This window comes from Alligator sinensis, unplaced genomic scaffold (assembly GCF_000455745.1).
Source record: "Alligator sinensis unplaced genomic scaffold, ASM45574v1 scaffold218_1, whole genome shotgun sequence".
Taxonomy (NCBI): Eukaryota; Metazoa; Chordata; order Crocodylia; family Alligatoridae; genus Alligator; species Alligator sinensis.
Window position 1 is genome coordinate 817,885 of NW_005842083.1, and position 13,663 is coordinate 831,547.

Sequence of the window (13,663 nt, forward strand, 5' to 3'; positions counted from 1 at the left end):
AATGAAACACACGTATGTAAATGAGATACATGGCTAAAACACAGGTATAGAGACATGCTCAGTAAAGAACTCCTTGCGTCACTCCTTACAACCAATCAGCAAACAAGCACGCTGGTGAAAACTTGAAAACTCCTGTATAAAAGATGCTTAGATATAGTGATCTGGAGTGCTTGTTACGTGAAATTATTCCGCTCGCACCTTTTATTGCTAGCAATAAACCTTCTTTGTACTTTCACCCCTGGTACCTTCCAGCTTTTGTCTTGCTCATGGTATAGAGGAAGGAATACTTTTCTGCTAGCCAAAGGAGCAACAAATTATGCCAGCTGTGCTAGCTTAGTTGCTTTGGTAGACTCATTGGTGGGTGAGAGCCAGGTCTCTGTCCTCTCATCATGCATGTTTTGTGTGAGGGAGCAGCAGCAGGAGAAGTATCTAATTATTCCTTCTCCTTCGTGAACTGGGGCTGTGTGTAGATGAAATGAGAGGCATGTGTGCATGACACTTTGAAGTGGGCTAAATACTTTTGCACTGCTTTAATGGTGTTGGTGTTTGCATGCATCTGCAGCGTATTGCGCATTAATTCCAGCTGCTGTAGGAAATTTGGTGGCATAATGTGCCTTGAATGACTTGAGGTGCAGCAAACTAAAATTCCTTTGAGAAGTTTTAGTTTGCTGCCCCTATAGCCATGGAGTGAAGCACCGGCCTCCATGCAGCTCCACAGCCCTACAGGAAGCCCTGCAGGCAACATGGCAGCAGCCCAGGAAAGCAGGCTCCACCCAAGAAAAGTAGTGAGTCTGATATATTTTTTCCCCCCTGGAGCCTGCATGAGCTGCTTGGGGGCCTGGTGCTTCCCTCCGCAGTTGCGGTGCCCCCTGGGACTGCCTGAGCCAGGTGCCTGTGGGTAGGTGCCACCTGTGGAGGCCACCACTGCCATGGAGGGAAGCACCAGCCCCTCCCACAGCCCAGGGACCACTCCACCCACCAGCAGCTCACCCTCCTCTCCCCACCAGAGAGGCAGATAAATCAGCAGGATGTGTGCACGGAACATGGGTTTAATCAGCTGTAAATTGATGTGGTGTTTTTTAAAACCCACTACTTCAATTTAGGGCCCCTGTTTTGTCGACACATGGTCTAAGACAGCTCACCAAAGGGTTTAAGGGGGATTCTTACTCTTCTTCTGGGTGTATAGGTTCAAATTATGGTCTGGCCCCAGGATTAGAGAGATTCTAAATTCACATAAGAATTCACATTCACATTTTCTTCTTTCATCCAGTAACTTAGAGTCCCTGTAGGCTCAGTTAAACTTCCCCAGAATCATCTCCAACTTTGCCTCAAGTAATCACAGGACTATGGGTTTCTCATGTTAGTAAAGGTTTTCATGATCAGACACGTAGTTTTTGCTGGTGCTAGGACAATTTCAGTATATATCTATGCCAATGTTAATGTCCATTCGCTTTTAACTGAAATACTTCTCTTAAGCAAAGATGATTTTTAAATCTCCCATTTGTATTTTTTTTCAGACCAGTGGAATATATAATCAAATGCTAAAACAATGAAAAGAATGAGTCTAGTGGATTAAGAAGGCTGTATTTGTTTTATGGATCACCTTTATGGTGGTGCAGTATATTACATGGATGAGTGGAAATTGATGTTTCCATGTGCGACTGCAAAGCTAAGTGAACTAGCTAAACAAAAAATTGCATGGGAAAACTGACCATTATGTGGCAGTTTTGAAATGAAGCAAGGGTTTTTCTGCTTGGATATGAGGCATCAGTTTTCTATTAACTAAGCATACATTGGTAGCCATAAACAAACAAAGATGAGTCACCACAAATTAAATGGAAAAATCTGACATGGAAAGCTCCCTACACCAAGCTAATTTCACAGAATAAGAGAGTGTCAGCCTCAGCATGAACGTACAAAGATGAAAGGTTGCAAACTATCCTTCCTTCCAGTGTCTTGAGGTCCCACTGCAAGGCCAACCACAGCAACAGTCCCACACAGAGGGGGAATACATATTTCACTTTAAGGGACCTAATAAAACATGATAATAGCATGAGTAGGAGCTGAATGTCCTTGATTCCTAATTTCAATGTTATATTGGTAAGAGACTGTGTCATTAATATTATGAAGCTGATAAATATCCAGAATGAAGTGAAGGTGATAATTAATTATCACTGCAGATAGCAAGCATTTATTTCAAGTATGTTTTTATTGCCATTCCTATGATTTCAGTTGGCCCCAGCTCAGAAATTTCTGAATCCCACCCATGTGCTCACTTCAGTCAAGTATACTGTCTCTTCAGAGGATGAATTACTCTTTTCCCCTGAAAGCCAACAGTAGTGCAGCACTGTGGGTGGTATGTCATTCACTGACCAGATCTACCTTTTCTACAGAAAATTAAAGGAATTTACTACCCAGAGGTCTCAACCTGAAACCTTCCATGAGTCTCAAAAGCACTACAGGAAGGGGAAGTCACAGGGAAAGCAAACTCGTAGCATCTGAGACACAAACATGGACTTGTCATTTTGAGAAGGGAGTTGGTAGGGAGAATTGTACAGAGAGTTTGTGTAGGCCAACGGGCCTGGGTGGAAGATAATACACAGGAGTGTTCCCAGCAGATTGAGGGAAGTGATTATTCCCCTCTATTCAGCACTGGTGTTGCCACATCTGGAGTCCTGTGTCCAGTTTTGGGCCCCCCACTACAAAAAGGACGTAGACGAATTGGAGAGAATTCAGCCAAGGGCAATGAAAATGGTTAGGAGGCTGGGGCAGATGGCTTATGAGGAGAGGTTGAGGGAATGGGGCTTATTCAGTCAGGAGAAAAGAAGACTAAGGGAGGATTTAATAGCAGCCTTCAGTGACCTGAGTGGGAGTTCCAAAGAAGATGGGCCTAGACTGCTCTCAGTGGTGACAGATGACAGAACAAGGAACAATGTCTCAGGTTGTATCAAGGGAAGTTTAGGTTAAATATTAGGAAAATCTTTCTCACTAGGAGGGTAGTAAAGTACTGGAACAGGTTACCCAGAAAGGTGGTGGAGGTTTTTAGGACCCTGGTAGACAAAGACATAGCTAAGATGGTATAGTTGGGGATTCGATTTGATTTGATTAGGGAGTTGGACTAGATGACCTGCTGAGGTCCCTTCCAACCCTAATTTTCTATGTATGAGTCTATGATTCTAATTTTAGAAATAATAGTAAGAGATCTGAGAAAAGACTTCATATAAGACTCCTTACAAATGAATGATAAATGAACCATACTGAGTCTATCCAAATAAAAAAAAAGAAAGAACATTATCAATATAAATATACTGAATGAATAGCTGGTTTAAGCAAGAAGACTTGTGCTGTACTAGAAGTGGGTGATTGAATAGGATGAGATGCTAAATATCAGGCCACTGTTTTAATTGAATCCATGAAATTAGTAGTCATCATTGTACCTGCTGGTGTTTTTAGGTTTTTAGGTTTTGTTATTGGTTTAATTTAGAGTACATGGTATTGACTCCTGAGACTGGAACTGGGATAAAAACTGGAAGACTGCAGCAACTAGAAGAAGCCTACGAGAGACTGGCCATCTTGTTGAGGCCCCACAATGAATGTTATAATTGGTGGAACTCTTGAGAGAACAAAAGACTTTTGGGTAGGAAGAAAGGTGAAAAAAAGGACAAAGGAAAGAAAGAGAAGTGCTTAGGATTGAAATGTAGAAGTGGAAGAAAAGCAATAATATACACTAGATTTGAGAATTCTGGAAAAAAGAGGAAGACGGCAATTAGTTTGTTGGGGAAAAGGAAGGAAAGAATGGAAAAGAATGAGAAGATGGGAAAATAATTTTCAAAGAGTATGAGTAGTCTGAACAAGTTTTGTATAAACATTCCCAGAACAGTATAAGCTGTGATGCATTATATTATATAATATTTTCCAAATACAAAGAGTAAAGACTAGATTGGACAATTTTTAGATTAAGGTAAAAAAACAAAACGAGAGAGAACAAAGACTGAAGTCACAATGTGCCTCTTCTTTACCTTGCGGCATCTAATTTGACTCACAAAATATACCCCCTGCAGAGAACAGTTTTAGAAATTTTAAAAGGGCAGGATATGGAAAACAATGTGTATAGTTAGAAATACAAGTGTCTCATATCCAGGGCTCTCCTCTTTGGGGATCTGTTCCCTCATGTACTGTAAAGGATGTTAGTCTCCTGTGTGTCTTATAGCATGTTGCTTAACATCATTTGTATAATATATAAATACTGGAATATGATTAGACTTATCGGAGGTGACATTATCCAGGAACCTTTTCACTCTGACTGGCCCTAGTGACTTCAGACATAAATGTCTGGTTTGCACTGATGTACTCCATAAGTACCATTTAAGTCTGAAACTTCTGGTAGGAATGTGCAACTCCATGCAGGGCTTTAGTTCTGCAAGCTTTCAGAAGCTCAATGCTCTGTTAGAAAAGGGAGCTCATTAACCATTTAATTGACCTTCCACCATGTAATTACTTTTGCCACTCTTTACTACCACTCTCCATGGCTATACATCTCTTTCATATTTGTGCTTCTAGGAAAAAAAAGGTTCCTAAAGGGCACCATTCACTATAATTTCCATTTTAAGATTTCCCATTGTATTTTCTTGACAACTGTTGGCTATTTCTTTCCCCCTTTTAATGGGAAGGGATCATCAGCTCAGATATTGATATAACAAGCATGATGGAGATATACCAGAGGAATGGTCTAGTCACTGCTTTATTTGTCTTGCACCTCTGCTTGTATTCTGATTCCAAGTTTATCTATAGACATTATTCATGGGGTTTTGTCCTCCTGCTTGCAAAGCAGCTTCTAGGTCTGTGAGCAATAGCATGGTGTGCTCATCATGCATATATTTAGCACCGTAATCTTTGCAACCAGTGCTTGTTATACTTTTCTTGACGTTTTCTTGTATACTTTTTGACATCTGCTTGCAAACTCCTGCAGCCTTTTCAGTCCTGATACTCACTTGTTTCATCTGATGTTGTTATCATGCTCCTTAGATATGCAGATTCATTGCTTTCCTTCAAGTCTAGTCTGCTCAGTCATACTGGGACAGTCAGTCCTGGAGGCACATTCCCATCACTTCAGTCTTTTTTTTGTTATTGCTCAACCCCAAACTCCCATAAAGCCTTTTGGGAATGATAAACTTTAGTGGCATTTTAATAGGGTTGCACTTTTACTTAAAAAAAATGTAAATTAGATCAGTTTAAATGCAGGCAGCACCTAATCTTGTCTTCTGACTGGCTGTGACGACACTAGATGTAAAAATCCTGTTTCACTACATAACTCTGGCAGCCTTCTCACAGTGTAACAATAAACTGTCAAGGTACGACTTCTTGTCAGCGATGATTTTGTAACAGAAGTAATTAGTAACAAGGTGGGTTTGTGTGTCTCATGGCATTGCCTGTTGTCAAAAAGTCATCTTGTCAAGTCATCTTGCCAAATTTCAATGGGTGTCATGAAGTCATGAAATTGCACTAAACAGGAACCTCTAGATACTTCTATTTTTTTCTAATTAGTGAAAATATTTAGGGTCAAATTTACTTTATTTATAATTCAGAAGGGAATCTGGAGAGCTTCATGGAAACATGCACACACCAAATATTACATAAATGACGAAGCACATCCAGCCACAGCTATTTTGTGTGCATAATCCTAGCAGCTGCACATGCAAACATTCAGTGAGCTATTTTGTAAAGAGTTCAGGCGTTCTGGATACTTCTTTCCATGTGTTTCTCAAGTATCTAGGGACCTACTGAAATCGTGATTTTGCAGATTTCACAAAATCCAGCATTGCCCACAAAAGCGGGCAATGTCTGCATAGTCCACGGAGAAAAAAAAGAGAATTTACTGAAAATAAAATGCTGCCTCCCTAAACGGAGCCAGAAGTCCTCAGGGTGCTGCACCCTGACAGAGGGGGTGAGGGGGAAGATCGGGCTGCCCATTCAATTGGGCTGCTGCCCCTGTCCCTTGCTGCTGATTGGCTGCCTATCATATAGCTCTGCCCCTCTCCATCAGTTGATGGTGAGGGGCAGGGACATATGACAGGCTGCCCTTGCAGCCAATCAGCAGCAAAGCGTGGGGCCATCGGGACTCCTTGGCCAATCAGAGGTATATGAGGGTCTATTAAAATTCAGACATTCAGACTATTAAAATGGTGTTGGGACCCATGCTTGGACCACAAAATCAGTGGGCAGCCACCTCGATTTTGATAGTTCCTTAGAAATAACATAGAAGATGTAATAGTAGCAGATACAGAAATAGGGAAAGGGGAGCCCACCTCCCACCTCCCCCACCAAGTTCAATGCCCGGTCAGTGCAGGCTCCTGCCAGAGCTCCACATGAGTGGTGAGCTCTGAGCTCACCAGTTGATTGAGGCAGTGTCTGGAACCCCTGCTTTTGCATGGCTCTAGAGCCCAGCAGGTGAATCCTGCTGCTATTTGTCCTTTCCCTCTCTCCCCCCCCAGACTGAATTCAGGAGCAGGGGAAAGGAGGGGATAATCAGTGGTGGCAGTACTTATCTCAGGAGCTCTAAAGCTGAAGCAAACCAGGGGCTCCTGCCTGGCCCTGTGCTAAGAGCTCATGTGCAGCATGGCCAAATGAGGTATGACTGAACTCCCATTCTCAGCTCTGTCCCTGGATGTAAAACAGTAAGTCTTAGATCTGGTTGATATAACAAACAAGTTGACACATTTTAGCACCTTTTCTTCTTGAGAATTATCCATGAAGAGGCTTTGCATTTTTACTAATTGGTTACTGAAAATTGTTCCACTGGTTTGTTATGCAAAGGAAAAGCAGTTCAGGGATCGTTTGTATAACACTTGCTAAGAATATCGCTTCAAGTATTCTCTTTCCATAATTCACTGTTTATACCATATAACGGATCATATGGAATTCTATCTACTTGTTAAGACAAAATTTTCAGAACAGAAGTGATGAACTTCTGGCACAAAAATCTACATGAACATATATGTGCAAATGCATTTGTGATACTTTCAGCATGAACATTCATATAGATGCTGTACATATTTCTTCAATTTAATCAGGCTGTGCAAAGCTTCTGTCTCTGATATGATTCTGCAGATTTTGGCCTGATTCAGTGGCCAAATCTCTGAATCTGAATCCAAACAGGAGACCCTTTAATGTCTCCAAATTGCTTTGGAACACTACGAAATGATTTGGAGAGATTCGGAAAGATTTGGAGATTCGGACATAGATACAGCTTTAAATATTTTTTCTACACACCTCAAGGTACCAGGCAGCTCATGAATGCTGTGATGCTGGGGCAGATGGAGCATCCCACAGGAGCATGGGGCATTCCCCAACCTGCTCAGCACGAACCCGGAAGTGCACCAGAAGCACTTCCAGTCCTTTCAGGTCCACCAGGGAGCATGCAGGGGGCCCTCCTATACCCCCAGCTCAGTGACTGGTGCCTCCTGGGTTGGGGGGGCACCCGGGGTCCCCCTGCAGCCAATCACCAAGCTGGGCAGGGTGCGGGGGCTCACCTCCATGCTCCCTGGCAGACCTGGAAGTCGACCGGAAGTGCTTCTGTTCCACTTCCAGGTTTACTGCCAAGCATGTGGGTCCCCTCCCTCTCCCCCTCCCCCTCCCCCCGCTCCTGGGGGACTCACCATCTGTCCCAGCATCGCAGCATTCATGAGCCATGCTGGTACCTCAAGGTATGTAGAAAAAACATTTAAAGATGTGTCTATGTCCCAATCGCTGATTTTCCGAATCAGCATCAAATCTTCAGATTCAGCCGAATTGAATCGGGGACAGTGATCTAAATCAACTAATTGAATCTCTATCCCTGATTCAGGCTGAATCTGAATTGAATATGACGTGCTTCGGACACCCCTAATAATCACAGAAAACAACAGAGGTTCCCTAAATTTCATTAAAGCGTATTCCCACCTTTTATTTAACTAAATATTTAGATATTTGCAGGTAGGTGACATCTTTCACCTGGAACCAAATACAATCTTGCTTAAGCAGTGGTCTAAATTCTGGGTCAGTCTAATGAAGTTACGAGGAATTTCTCTGAATTTACAAAAGTGTTACTGAGGTCAATATTGGCTCATATTGTTTAGGGTGAAGATGAAAACATCAGTCAATATATTATTTTTAATTGTTTTTCCACATCAAGTAATCATGTCACAAGCATGAGACAAAATAAAATTTTCCAGCTGCTGTACAACTGTAAACAAGCAAAAGCATTTTTGATCATTGGGCTAAGGTACAGGAAGACTGAGCACTGATCAATATTTTATATTTGAGTTTTTTATTTAAATCTTATCCATATTTTATATATGTCCATCTAATAGTATATATTTCTAAAATACATTAAACTTCTGGACTTTGGACTTTTAATTTTCTTTCACTATAATAATAATAATAGTTGTTGTTATTATTATTATTATTATTATTATACCTTGGTCCTTCTTTGTCATGCAGAATTTAGCTAAAAGCTCAGCATGTCAAAAAACAAAGAACACAAAGATTGGGGTGGGGTGATAGCTTTTATTGGACCAACTGTATAGTTGGGCTAATGTTAAGGGCTCTTCAGACCTGAAGAAGAATGCTTTGCATTTGAAAGCCTTATCGCAACTGTACAGTTGGTATAATAAAAGATATTGCATCAAAAAAATCCTTGCCTCTCACATAATTCCTGTACCATCATGGCTACAACATCACATTACTCTAACACTAAAATAACAAAGAAGACACTACAAAATTAAATGTGTTGATAAAATTAGATGACACAATAACAAACAGGTTATGATAATGCTTAGTATATATATGACAGCTTATAAAACAATCATGCAATTGAAATGTTTGCTACTGAGCAGAGACCAGTAAACCTAAGATTTTGCAAAGCTCAGACTAGTTCTATTTGAGTTCATCAAGTTTTTCCTGACATTTAAGGGAAATGTGTGCTGTCGTTTAAAGACAAAACAACCACTGCTCCCCAAATGCTAGCATAGTTAGCAGAAGAAATGGGCCCCATTCACTTCTCATGTCAGCTGAATTCAAGAAGAAGAGAATTTGGGCTATTGCTTTGTTTCATTAGGATACTCTGGTCCCTTTGCCTACATCTCTCAGTCTTTGCTGAACGGAACACAACCCTAATAATGTCTGTTTTATAGTCACTTTCAAACTCATGATATTCAAGTGGGATCAAAATTAGGCAGAATGAGTTCATCTGTCTCTCCTGATTACATATCATTTTGTTTCTCTGAATACCCAGAAAAAAAGATTTCAGTTTTAATGTAAAATCAGCAGCAATTCAATTGGATACCAAAGAACTCAAAACTCAACACTTTCTTTAGTGTAGGAAAGCTGTTCTTGCAGCTAAATCACAGGAGTTAAAAAAAAAGACATAGATTTTGTGGTGTTTATAGCATGAAGCTTGTGTTGCTTTACTGTTGGTCTGTCTTCCTTCGAGTTACATTTCTGAGAACTCTCCTGCTTACAGAATTAAATAACAGCTTTCCCCACAAAATTGCTGCTTCTATCTAGGGGCAACACCGTGCTCTCCCTCATCGAAATGTTACTGTTCCTTTCTCTTCTGGTTGCTTTTGTTAACTAAATTAAAAGAAATGTTAAATTCTTGTGTATGAGAAAACCACAGTCTATTCCTGCTTCTGACACAGGTATCTTTTGCAACATTAGGTGAATTGCTTCATCCCTCAGTGCCTCAATTCCTGACTGACCATACTGGGAAAACAGTATTTATTTATTCCACAGATATGCTGACAGTCTGAATGTATGGACTTTTGTAAAGAGCTCTCCCTATCACAGATAAAAAAAAAAAAAAATAAAGAACTGAAAAATATTAATTTTTATTACTTAGTAATAATGTTAGTGAAATGTTCCTTAAGGTCTGTGATCTCATCCATACATGGTAATAGCTTGGACTTACTCCCTTTATCTTTCCTAGCTGTGTTGAATAGGGGAAATGGAGACATGGCTTTCTGGAGAAATTGATGTCTCTTCAGATCTGTAAGCAGTGAGCTAAAGTACTTGACTTACTGAGGTGAAATAAGTTACTTCCAACAGTTGTTAAGATATCATTAATAATCATACGTGCAATAAATAACAACACATGAATTAGTTCCTAAGAGATATATGACTGCAAATTGCAGCAACAAATCACAGCATGTGTAAAGAACGATCATTACTCTAGTGTGTACAAAAGCTGTTTTAACAACTGTATTCTTTATGGTGAAGCTCACCCTAATTAGCCTTTTAGATTCCCAAGGGAAATGTCAGTAGAACATTTGACATTGTGATGTTTGAGCTTGCATGGGGGAAGGGAGGATTATTTCAAAACCTAGAAAGCACCGGGCCACAAGCTTTGCTTTCAATTAGGTCATCTATATTAATGGGGGTGGGAAGTAAACAGACTTCTAGTGAATAGATTGGAAGTGAATGAATAATTAATTAATTAGAAATATGTAAATGCTATACTAGATCGCTGTTTAGTGGCAGAACCATTTTTTATAAATTGAGTGTTCCTAACCCCACACAAAATTACTTGCATGTTTCTTTTTCTACTTCAAATCAAGCTTTGTAGTAGCCTGGCTTTTTTTGTTCATGCATACTGCTAGCAGGTATTAGAATCTTACAGGGAGATACTGAATGAGCCATGCTGACTTGCCATGGCATGTCAAGATTGTTAACTCACACAGGGTATAAAGCAGGTTGGGTGCAGCAAGCGTCAAATATGTGTCAGCTGATTAATAAAGACAATCAGTGCCCCTAAGAAGGGCCTTGGGAAGTGGCGGGGAGAACCACTCCAAGGACTGTTTCTTGTAAAATACACCAACAATCCCTGGAACAGGAACCAGATCTCCTTCACCCCTGCTGAGTGTCCTAAACACTGGGATACATGAGTCATACCTCTTCTCAGACCTTATGACTCTTGAATTTTTTGTGCGCAGTGTAGCTGCTTTAACAAGAAGGCTTTACAATATCATCTCTTCCATCATTGGACATACTTCTATAGCTTGGTGATTAAGGTACTGTAGGTTTGACTCTCTTGGGCTAGGGACAGATGCTCAAAAAGCCTGAGCCTGAATTGATTCAGTCTTTGCAGGTTAGGCTAACCTGGCTAGGCTGAACTGGTTTGTAACTGCACAGAAATCTTAGATATGCAGGAACATACCGTCAGTGGCTCAGGCTAGAAGCTGGGGGGTGCTAGAGCAGCCCTCCTTTCCCATCGACAGTACTGAGCTGAGGAGGGGCATGGCCAAGACACAGCCAGATGCTCTGATTAGCCCAGCCTGGAATTGATAACAGTGTTTATCACCCCCTAACTCAGTGTTTATCACCCCATTAAGAAAACAACAGAGGGACATTACCAGCTACCTGTTGATTCGATCTGTTGATTCAGCAGAGACCATAGCCAGCATGTGGTCTGCGAGCTAAAATGCAGGTGCCTCCTCAGCAAGGCAGAGGGGAGGGGGGAATTCCTGTTTAGTAGGGAGTGGTGAGGGGGAGGGGAGAAGCAGACCACAGTCTGTGCTGGAGCTGCACCCAGGGAGCAAAGGGGAGGGGCCAGCCCTGCTGTGGAGCAGAGAGCCCTATCCATCCCAGAGAGCATGCTGGGATGCTGGGGGTGTCTGGTTTATCTTAAACAGCAAGGGGTCTGGGACAGACACTACATAAACCAGTTTTACCCAAATCAGTTAAGTCTGATACTACATTTAACCAGGTTTATCTCAAGCTGATTTCAGCCATTTTCAAACTGGTTTATGTGCACTGAACATCTGTTCTGTTACAGGTTTAAACCAGTTTCTGATCACCTAAACCGGTTTATGTGTAATGTCTGTCCCTAGTCTTGAAGCAAAAAACTGTGTTGAATTTGGGTTTCCCACATGCTGGATAAGTTCCGTAACTTGTGTATGAAAAGGAAGTTGTAGTTTACCCTCTGACTGTGTGTTTTAAAAGAAAGGAGTAACCCCTTACCTGCTTTTGAGAGAAGGTTTGTACGTGTTTGCCTTCAGGAGAGGTTGCCACGCTGTGGCTCCAGTTTGGCAAGGGTGTCCCCCTGCTCCCAAAAGTAATCCAGTTACAGAGATGACACGCACACAAATTAACATGATTTCTCCACAAATAAGAATTAAATGTGTTTGTCATTGTATTTCTTTCTTGTTGTTAAATTGTATTTCCTGCAATAAAAAAGTTACATTTTTCAGTGTAGTCCATGACAGCTATTATTTCAATAAAATCAGTTTCCTATAAAAAATAAAACCCTTCTAATAGCCTGATCCTATAAAATGATGCTGAGAACATGCAAGCCCAGAAATAGTATAAGAATGCATTGAAGTTGAATACTGCTGCTTGCTTTAAATAATTTCTTATTCCTCAGAGTGGAAAAAGCCATGGAAAACATTTGTTTTGTTTTAAGGTTGGGTATCATCCTAATCCAATCCCATGATCACATATGTCCTGAAAACAAGGAAAAAAATCACATTCATTGATAGCAGTTGTGTTCAGTTGGTATCACTTTTGCAGAAAGCAACAAGGAGAACTTTGTTTAAACACAAAAACTTAACTCAATGACTTACTGTCAATATGCACATGATATATTGCATGTGATATTGTTTACGTAGAAAGTGGGGAAATGTTCATTATTTCAACATTTGATGACTTAAGAGTAGTGTTGCTATAGGTATGTGAAAATCTTGACTTAATCTAAACATGAACACTAGGGGTTTATCTACACATGCTTATTAATGTGCAGCAATAACCTGCAGAGTTTATCACTCTGGAGCTTATTGCTGCCATGTGCGCATCTGCATATGTGCCCAGGATTACAACACATTGAGCCAGGGTGGAGCAGCCCTGGCTGGCAGGAGGTCCTGGGGGTCAGACTGCCAACCTGGGGCTGCTCAGCCTGGTTCAATGTCGTGTGGAAAGGCTGGCTGGGGCCCAAGGGTGCTTCAGCCGCGAACTAGCCAGCAGGCAGCCCTCATTCTGAAGCATGACCCAGCCAACCCGTGGTTTGTGGCAGGCAGATCGTGCCTGACCAGTCTAGTTTCTTTTTATGACCAGGTTACGAAACGCCTGGACACAGGAGGAGGGGTGGATGTTGTATACTTAGACTTCAGGAAGGCCTTCGATACGGTATCCCACCCCATACTGGTGAACAAGTTAAGAGGCTGTGACTTGGATGACTACACAGTCCGGTGGGTGGCGAATTGCCTGGAGGGTCGCACCCAGAGAGTCCTGGTGGATGGGTCGGTTTCGACCTGGAAGGGTGTGGGAAGTGGGGTCCCGCAGGGTTCGGTCCTTGGACCGATGCTCTTTAATGTCTTCATCAGTGACTTGGACGAGGGAGTGAAATGTACTCTGTCCAAGTTTGCAGATGACACAAAGCTATGGGGAGATGTGGACACACCGGAGGGCAGGGAACAGCTGCAAGCTGACCTGGACAGGTTGGACAAGTGGGCAGAAAACAACAGAATGCAGTTCAACAAGGAGAAATGCAAAGTGCTGCACCTAGGGAGGAAAAATGTCCAGCACACCTACAGCCTAGGGAATGACCTGCTGGGTGGCACGGAAGTGGAAAGGGATCTTGGAGTCCTAGTGGACTCCAAGATGAACATGAGTCAGCAGTGTGACGAAGCCATCA